Source organism: Callithrix jacchus, chromosome 4, assembly GCF_049354715.1.
Source record: "Callithrix jacchus isolate 240 chromosome 4, calJac240_pri, whole genome shotgun sequence".
Taxonomy (NCBI): Eukaryota; Metazoa; Chordata; class Mammalia; order Primates; family Cebidae; genus Callithrix; species Callithrix jacchus.
The window spans coordinates 139,417,423-139,426,763 of record NC_133505.1 but is presented as its reverse complement, the minus strand read 5'-3'; the positions used below and the strand labels follow the sequence as shown (position 1 = coordinate 139,426,763).

General features: G+C 40.6%; 1 pseudogene; it reads left to right on the top strand.

Moving 5' to 3' along the window:
• The first annotated feature begins 3,274 nt into the window (after positions 1-3,274).
• Positions 3,275-3,839, top strand: LOC108591068 (eukaryotic translation initiation factor 1A, X-chromosomal-like; annotated as a pseudogene).
• The last annotated feature ends 5,502 nt before the right edge of the window (positions 3,840-9,341 follow it).

The following is a 9,341-nucleotide window of genomic DNA, read 5'->3' as shown; positions in this document are numbered from 1 at the left end:
ACAAAATACATATATTCCATGCTACTTGAAGTATAATAGTATATTTGTTATTGATCGTTTCATTCAGATACTCTTAAAATTAAATGATTTTGAATTTTCAGATTTGTTTTCTGATTTTTATCTCCCTACACAATTTTAAATTCAATACATTTACATTAAAAAATCACAATTGAAACATTTATCTTTTATTTCTACATATTGTCATAAACCTACTTACGGATTCTATTTTAATATTCTACTACATTACACTAGAAAATTAAGACTCCTTTTATAATCTCGTGGTTACGATTAAGAGAAGGGATATGGAAGTTAAACCACACTTTTCATTTAATTTTGAGAAGGGCATACATATTCCCTATGCTCACCATTAGGACATCAAACATGGTCATTTTAAAGCTGTAGTGAATGTGTGTTTGTGTAAGTAGTCCAAATCATAGAATCATCAAAATTTTGTGTTCTCTCTTTCTTTTTTTTTTTTTTTTTTTTTTTTGATGGAGTCTCACTCTGTCACCCACTGGAGTGCTTGGCGGGAGCTCGGCTTATTGCAACCTCTGCTTCTTGGGTTCAAGTGATTCTCCTGCCTCAGCCTCCCAAGTAGCTGGAATTACAGGCACCCACCACCACACCTCGCTAATTTTTGTATTTTTGGTAGAGACAGGATTTCATCATGTTGGCCAAGCCGGTCTCACACTTCTGACCTCAGGTGATTCGCCCACCTCGACCTCCCAAAGTGCTGGGATTACAGGGATAAGCCACTGCGCCTGGCTTCTTTTTTCTTTTCATAAAGTATGGGACATTTAAGATTTGCCAAATTTTACTTGAGGAAGTTAGATGTTGTGCAATGTTTTGCAGCATGTATTTTGCCTCTTGGGCAATGACGTTTCATTTGCAGAAGTTTAGATATTGATTGAAAGTGAACAGCTGACCCTAAACCAATTGGTTTGAGTAAGATACAAGCAAGGAGCTCCTTTCACAGAAAGCGACAGTTCTGATTCAAGCTTGGAGCTGTCAGCGGTACCTCAATTTGCTAAAAAACGAAAGCACCGAGTGCCAAGAAAATTAAAGAGTACTTATTCTCTACGGTAAAACTGCCCGCACCGCATCTTAACCCAACTCCGCAATGGTTTCACGCATACATTTTATTTTATCAAACCCAAGCATAGTTTCATTTGGCCTTAATATTTCTTTGATAACTATCTTTCATCCCACTTTAAAATTTTATGTTAGTTCTTGAGTCCCTTGTGGTTCTGGAGGTAGTAAAAGTTCTTATTTTCTCCTGTGTGGCTTTCATTAGGCTTTTTTCCTGAAAAGCTCTTTTACAACTTCCTGGTTACATCCCCCTGTATTACAAAGTTACATGCTCAGCAGCAGCTTTCTCTCAGGGCTCACTATGTAGCCTTCCTTTATTCATTCAGGAAGCATTAATGACCTACCATATCCCAAGCACTAAGCACTAGGACAGTGGTCTATGCATTTTCCTTGCTCCTTTTGCCACTCTGTGACATTGCCCCCTTTGCTATGTTCTATTTCCATAATTTCTGGGATATGCTCACAACCTACTTTGCAATTACACGGCCCCTTTCTACTTTCTTTGCATTTTGACCTGTTCTCATAGTGTCAGCTCATTGCTCTGTACAGGGGATTCCCGGCAGCATTCTTTCTATGTTGGCCTAACTCCATTCTGACCATTATTCTAAGATATTCCATAGGTGATCATGGTTTTTTTTTTTTGAGACGGAGTTTCGCGCTTCTTACCCAGGCTAGAGTGCAATGGCGCGATCTCGGCTCACCGCAACCTCCGCCTCCTGGGTTCAGGCAATTCTCCTGCCTCAGCCTCCCGAGTAGCTGGGATTATAGGCACGCGCCACTATGCCCAGCTAATTTTTTGTATTTTTGGTAGAGACGGGGTTTCACCATGTTGACCAGGATGGTCTCGATCTCTTGACCTCGTGATCCACCCGCCTCGGTCTCCCAAAGTGCTGGGATTACAGGCTTGAGCCACCGCACCCGGCTGATCATGTTTTAAAAGGTATCTGAGGTTGGATATTTGCTTAGGTCAATATGGTTATTACATTCACACACTTACACTGAGTCACACACAGCTACTTCCAATGAAGGCATTCCTCAGAAGACATTCGGATAGAGAAACAGGGAGAACCGTGAAGAGGATTTCTTGAATATGCAGATGAGACAGACAGTACTTGGAATGGGAAAGAAAACGTGCCTGTAATCCTGGTACTTTGGGAGGCTGAGGCAGGAGAATCGCTTGAGCTCAGGAGCTTGAGACCAGCCTGGGCAACTTGGTAAAACTCTGTCTCTACCAAAAATACAAAAAATCAGCCAGGTGTGGTGGTGTGTGCCTGTGTTCTCAGCTACTCGGAAAGCTGAGGTGGGAGGATCATTTGAACCTCTGAGGTCAAGACAGCAGTGCGCTGTGATCGCACCGCTGCACTCCAGCTTGGGCGAAAAAGCAAGACCTTGTCAAAAAACAAAACAAAACAAAAATTTCTTTGAGAATTTCTGTACCACGTGAAGCTAAGTAAAAGGGGAAGAATAACAAGAGTGAACTGACTAATTTCAATTTATCTGTCTTAGAGAATTCTGTGACATCTTACTTTGTTTAAATACAGTTTGAACAGCCCTGCTGACAGCTTTGATCAGCTATGTTATAAACCTTTGCTTCCCTGTTACTTTTCATTTTGCATTTCAGAAGTTAATTAAAAAAAATACTGCACATCTACAACCATCTGATCTTCAACAAACTGGGCAAAAACAGGCAATGGGGAAAGGCTTCCCTATTTAATAAATAGTGCGGGGAAAATTGGGTAGCCATATGCAGAAAATGGAAACTGGACCCCTTCCTTACAGCCTACACAAAAATTAACTGAAGATGGATTAAAAACTTAGATGTAAAACCCAAAACTATAAAAATCCTAGAAGAGAATCTGGACAATATCATTCAGGACATAGGCACGGAAGCAGTAATTGACAAATGGAATCTAATTAAAGAGCTTCTGCACAGCCCAAAGATAATCAGAAACACAAGTCGTTCTGCCTTCATTGCCCTGATTTCTCCCGTAAAGAGAAGGCCAAACTGATCAAGGGGATCAGAAGTTATATTTAGAAACTTCTGGACGCCGGCGGATCTCTAAAGAGCTGGGTCGCGAGCTCTCCCGCGCACGCGGCCTGGCCTCCAGCACCTACTTGGTTCCGCGCGCTGGCCCTGGAGCAGCAGCCGCAGCAGCCGCTGCCGCCGCCGCCGGAAAGATGTTAGAGACGCCGCGAGGTCGCCGCCACGCCCAAGAATAAAAGTAAAGGAGGTAAAAATAGACGCAGAGGTAAGAATGAGAATGAATCTGAAAAAAAGAGAATTGGTATTCAAAGAGGATGGTCAGGAGTCTGCTCAGGTAATCAAAATGTTGGGAAATGGACGACTAAAAGCAATGTGTTTCGGTAGTGTAAAGAGGTTATGTCACATAGGAGGAAAACTGAGAAAAAGGGTTTGGATACATACCTCGGACATTATATTGGTCGGTCTCGGAGACTACCAGGATAACAAAACTGATGTAATTTTAAAATATAATGCAGGCGAAACTAGAAGTCTGAAGGCACATGGCGAGCTTCCAGAGCACGCTAAACGCTCATTAATGAGACGGATACATTGGAGATGATGATGAAATTCAGTTCGATGATACTGGAGATGATAATGAAGATATTGATGACATCTAAATTGAACTCAACATTTCACATGCCATCTTTTCTGAAGATTGTCCTACATTTGGATTTTGGCCGTGACAAAGAGGACTAAAATTTCATTAGCGTGAATGCAATTTGTTAAAGCAGACTGATTTCTTTCTAAAGTATTTTGTTTCTTTTAAAAGAGTTAATGCTGATTTATCTTAAGTGAGATGTTAAGCCCACTTTCTTATTTTAATGCAATGGAGCTTATGGGTAGAAGACCACATCTACTATTAAAAAAAAAAAAATGCATTGCTGCTTTTCCTACCACTTCCGATAAGGAAATGGATGTTTTTGAAGAAATTATTTGTCTTGTCCTCATTATAGAATATGACTAAGCCCTGGCCTCCTTGATTGTATAGAGTCGTTGTGCATATTCCAATTACCTAGATATTTCCTTGAGATTTTGATGCAATTTGAGGGAGGCAGAAATCTGCATTTGAAGTAAAAAATAAGTCTGTTTGTCATATTTAAGTATCCAGTGGCTATTTTTATACTGATTTGGATATCGCGTGTTGTTTTCATAATCGTATTTTGCCACCACAAACTAAAAAAAAAAAAAAAAAAGGCATTTCCTAAATGCAGTTTTCAGAACCTGGGTTTTAATAGCAATTTTGAATTTGTAAGCTTAGTAGTTGCAGAAATTGAACACTAGGTGGCACTCCGTTATCTTAATATTGGAAGTACTGACAAAATTGTTGACTTACTATGTGTAAGAAATATCCCAAACACGAAAAAAAAATTGTTTTGATCGTATGCATGTATGCAGAATATTTTTACAGAGCAGAAAGATTGTTAAAAGTGTGATTTTTTTATTTTCAGAAATCATATACATGTAAGCTACTATGTAAGAAAACATACTGCAGAATATGTTATACGCTTATTTTGTGTTAAGGATACATTTTGTTATGTAAACAATTTTGGTGTTTTGTTTTTGTTTTTTTGCTTGTATTGGGAGCTAGGTTTACTGGTAACTTCTTTGTTTAGTTTTTAGTTGTCAACTCCAATGAAATGAAACTAGGGCTGAGGTAGTTAGCCTTCACTAGCCAAACTGAAATCATATGCAACATTAAAAGAAGAGATCCATCATGTAGCTTGTGACACTTTTATTCTTTTTCGAATTTTTTTGAGATGGACTCTCGCTCTGTCACCAGGCTGGAGTGCAATGGTGTGATAGCTCACTGCAACCTCCTTGAACCTTCCTGGTTCAAGCGATTCTCCTGCCTCAGCCTCCTGAGTAGCTGAGATTACAGGCACATGTCACCATGCCCATCTGATTTTTGTAATTTTAGTAGAGACAGGGTTTCACCATGTTGGCCAGGATGGTCTTGATCTTTTGACCTCGTGATCCACCCGCCTTGGCCTTCCAAAGTGCGGGGATTACAGGCGTGAACCACCCAGCCGGGCCATAACACTTTACTTCTATTAGTCCCCAGGGAACTTTTTAGTGATAAAAAGTAATACACAGGGGAATAAACCTTCACATGACTTCCAAAGGAAAACAAGCAAGTCTTCTCTAATCTACTCTTACTATAATTTCCTAAGTGTACAAACTCTGAATTCAAAAATCTGAGGTATTTAAACATTAAGTTGAAGAATAGAAATTAGGAGTACATATTCATGGTTTATATTTCTTCTTCTATGGAATTCATGAATAGTCTCCCTCTTTCTCCCAGGCTGTGGCACTATCTCTGCCCACTGCAACCTCTGCCTCCCTAGTTCAAGCAATTCTCCTGCCTCAACCCCCTGGGTAGCTGGGATTACAGGTGCATACCACCATGCCTGGTTAATTTTTGTATTTTTGGTAGAGATGGGGTTTTAAGGCTGGTCTTGAACTTCTGACCTCAAGTTATCCTCCCACCTTGGCCTCCCAAAGTGTTGGGATTACAGGAGTGAGTCACCATGCCTGGCCTCTCCCTTCTTTCTTAAAGGGAACTCTTTACATATAGTTTGGCTGGGAGTCATCCCTCTGGGCTCCAGGGTGCGCATACATTGCCTAGGCCTGCCCAACCACAGACCAGACCCACTGGGCACAGAGATTCACACGGGGCTTAGCACATGTCTGAAGCCAGGCCAGGGAGCATCCTCCCTGGGACTTTTGATTTAACAATTGGGAAAAAAAGCACTTTCTTCTATGAATAGAGGCACAGGAAACATGTAAATCTGGAGCTTTCAGGAGCCATCTTTACCGCAAATTGAAAAGCGCCATGACCAGGAGAAAGGAGAAAGGAGAGCTGAGCTAGCGAGCTCTGAAGAAATCATTTCAGCACCTGGATCCAGCCAGGTGAAGCCAGTACTCCACTAGACTTTCCAGTTTGGTGAGCCAAGGAGTGTCATCTTTTTCTTCTAAAATTATTTTGAGTTGGATTGCTATCACTTGGACAAATGCACTTCCTCATTTTTGTTACCCTAACTAATTTTGCATAGTGAGAGCCCTGTGTGATTTTCTTCAGGGTAGGAGTGGTGCTTTGAAGGCTTGATATCACTCTTCTGCCAGTCTTAGGCATAATAATCTCAAAAAACGAAATGGGAGCAATAGCTCCATAGAGGACAATGTATGGCTTTTGTCTCGTGGAGAAAAAGAGGAGAGGCTACACTAGACCTAAGGAAAGAGCCTGCTTTGGGCACTTGGAAATATCAAAGCCTAGGGGAGTTTCCTTATGAAACACTCACTTAAAAAACAAATGCAACCAGTGGCTCACACCTGTAATCTCAGCCCTTTGGGAGGCTGAGGCAGGAGGATCACTTGAGGTCAGGAGTTTGAGACCAGCCTGGCCAACATGGCGAAACCCTGTCTCTACTAAAAGTACAAAAGTTAGCCAGGTGTGGTGGCAGCTACTTGGGAGGCTGAGATGGGCGAATCTCTTGAGCCCAGGAGGTGGAGGTTGCAGTGAGCTGAGATCCTGCCACTGCACTACTCCAGCCTGGGAGGCGGAGTGAGACTCTGTCTAAAAAAAAAAAAGCACATTTCAAGTTATTTAAAAATTTTATTTCACAGATGTTTCTGACACACATTATTTTGCATAACAATCACTCCTGGGCCCACAGCCCAGCTTATGCAATAAGACAATATGAATAGAGCAGAAGCCTCTGTGTCTCAGACTCATCAGATTTTCTCTTTTCTCCATCTCTTTCCTCCCTAGGATTGTGATAGAATATTCCCATGACTGACTTCTTGGTACTTTTCTACGTATGTACACAACCCTACTTAGTACAATTTTGCATCTTTTTCCAGGAGGCTGAGGAAGGAAAATTGCTTGAACCTGGGAGGTGGAGGTTGCAGTGAGCCAAGATTGTGCAACTGCACTCCAGCCTGGGTGATGGAGCAAGATTCTATCTCAAAAAGAAAAAAAAAAAAAGGAGCAGAGCGTGGTGGCTCATGCCTGTAATCCCAGCACTTTGGGAGCCTGAGGTGGGCAGATCACTTGAGATCAGGAGTTTGAGACCAGCCTGGCCAAATAGAAAAACCCCATCTCTGCTAAAAGTGCAAAAATTAGCCAGGTTTGGGGACAGGTGTCTGTAATCCCTGTCCCTTAGGAGGCTGAGGCAGGAGAATCTTTTGAACCTGGGAGTTGGAGGTTGCAGTGAGCCAAGATTGACCTACTGCACTCCAGCCTGTGTGACAGTGAGATCCTGTCTCACAAAACAAACAAACAAGCACACAAACAGAGGGAAGAACTTCTGGAGCAATGTCTTTGGGCTCCAGTGTTCAAGGTAGGGGCTGGACTTAAATAGGGTCAAGAGCAGTCATTTATAGTAAGGAGGGGAGAGACGGAGTTTTAGGTACAGATGGCTGGCAGGTGGGTTGATACATGGTGGGGGCTTGTGGAAGGTCTCTTTTGAGTTAGATAAATAGGCCTGAAGTTCACACAGAAGTTTGAACTAAAGATAGAAACACAGTAGTTATCATTTTGTAGGAGACAGTTGAGGGAATGAAGTAGAAAAAATCTGGGGGCAGAGGAGAGGTAGAGTAAGGGATTGAAAGACAATAAACAATGTGGCTACTGTCCATAAGTACATTAAGAGTTTAGAAAAGAAAATAGCAACAAGACTGGAGAGGCAATGGATTTGAGTGCAAAAGGTAGGATTTGTTCAGAATCATTCCAGGATCAGAGCAACAGTGATTGCGTTATAATAAGAAGAGTGGTTTTAGCTGAGAACACAAAATATAAAATGAGACCAAGAGAAAGAAGGATCTGACTGTCTGGTCTGATTTGATATATGCATGGGAAATACCTTAATTAATGAAAGCAATGGTCAAGGGAACTCTAATGGCTTACAGTATTGAGGGTAGGGGTGGGAGGAGTGGGATCAGAGAGGCTGATGAAGACCCTGAAAGAGGAATTCTTGCTCATGGGGTCAGGATATTGATAAGGAGAATGGAGAAGAGATTTTATAATGAGTATTAGAAATAAAGATTTGGGGAAAGTCAATAAACTCTTAGAGATTTTATTCTAGCACCTCTTCTCTCCTTTAAAATGTGACCCTTACATATTTAAAAGAGGAATTCTATTTATTGTAATACCAAACTTCTGACTCTAAATTTCTTAATCCTACAATAATAGTGAACTGTCATAAGGATAATGTACCAATACAGTGTTTCAAATAACTTGTACCGGCAAGCCCGATTCCTTACACACCTACGAAGCAAAGGCATTACCAACAGCATTTGGCAATAAACTATTTAATTCAAGTTTCTATTGATTTCAACATAATAAAAAGCTGGTACATTTCCTGGAACTAGGGGCTGGGGGAATGAAGGAGAATTCTTATATGTTTCCTTTTGATTCTATTCCAAAAGTCAGTTGAACCAGGATAAGAGTTAGAATTTCAACTTGAAATAGGAAAACCATTTTTTTCTCGTCTCAGATCAGTCCATCTGTCTTACACAGTTTCCCTCTTCTCCTCAGATATTTTCTCTGAAAAGAATTTATGTCTGATGTCTGATGAAAACAATTTATGTCAGACATAAATTCAGAATTTAGGGCTGAATTTATGTTCACACGTCCTTAGGTTCTAAAATGGTATCAGGGCATGAGGACATATGGAAACACCCTGGGGTACCTGGGAGAAGAAATATTTCGATAATGGAAAAGTTTATTGAAGCCAGGGGACTTCGAATTATTGAACCAAATCAAACCCAAAATAGACAAAAATGTCCATAACTTATAAGTTTCCTTATATCAAATGAGGATTAGAAAGACTCTCAAGAGGGAGAAGCAGTGTTAATGGCCTTAGAATCAGATTTAAACCTTAAAAAAATTCTACATTTTAAATTAATTCATATTTAAACAAGGAGATTCAATCCAAAATTAGACGAGGGAATTGAGTTTAATGAAAAAATATTTACAAAGCTTAGCACAGTATAAATTTCTATAGGAGCAGCACCCTGCCCTTAAGGGACTTATTAGGATGATATGTTTAAAAAATAAAAGAATTAAGAGAGAACTTAACACTTTTTGAACTATTCGTTAGTGTTCATATGGAAGCAGGTTTAAACTGCAGGAGACAGGTGAAGCAAATTGCATCTCAATTACAAGAAAGAGTGTTCTCAAAATTGGCAATGTTCAAACGTGGAATAGACTGGCCCATCAGGTAGTGGA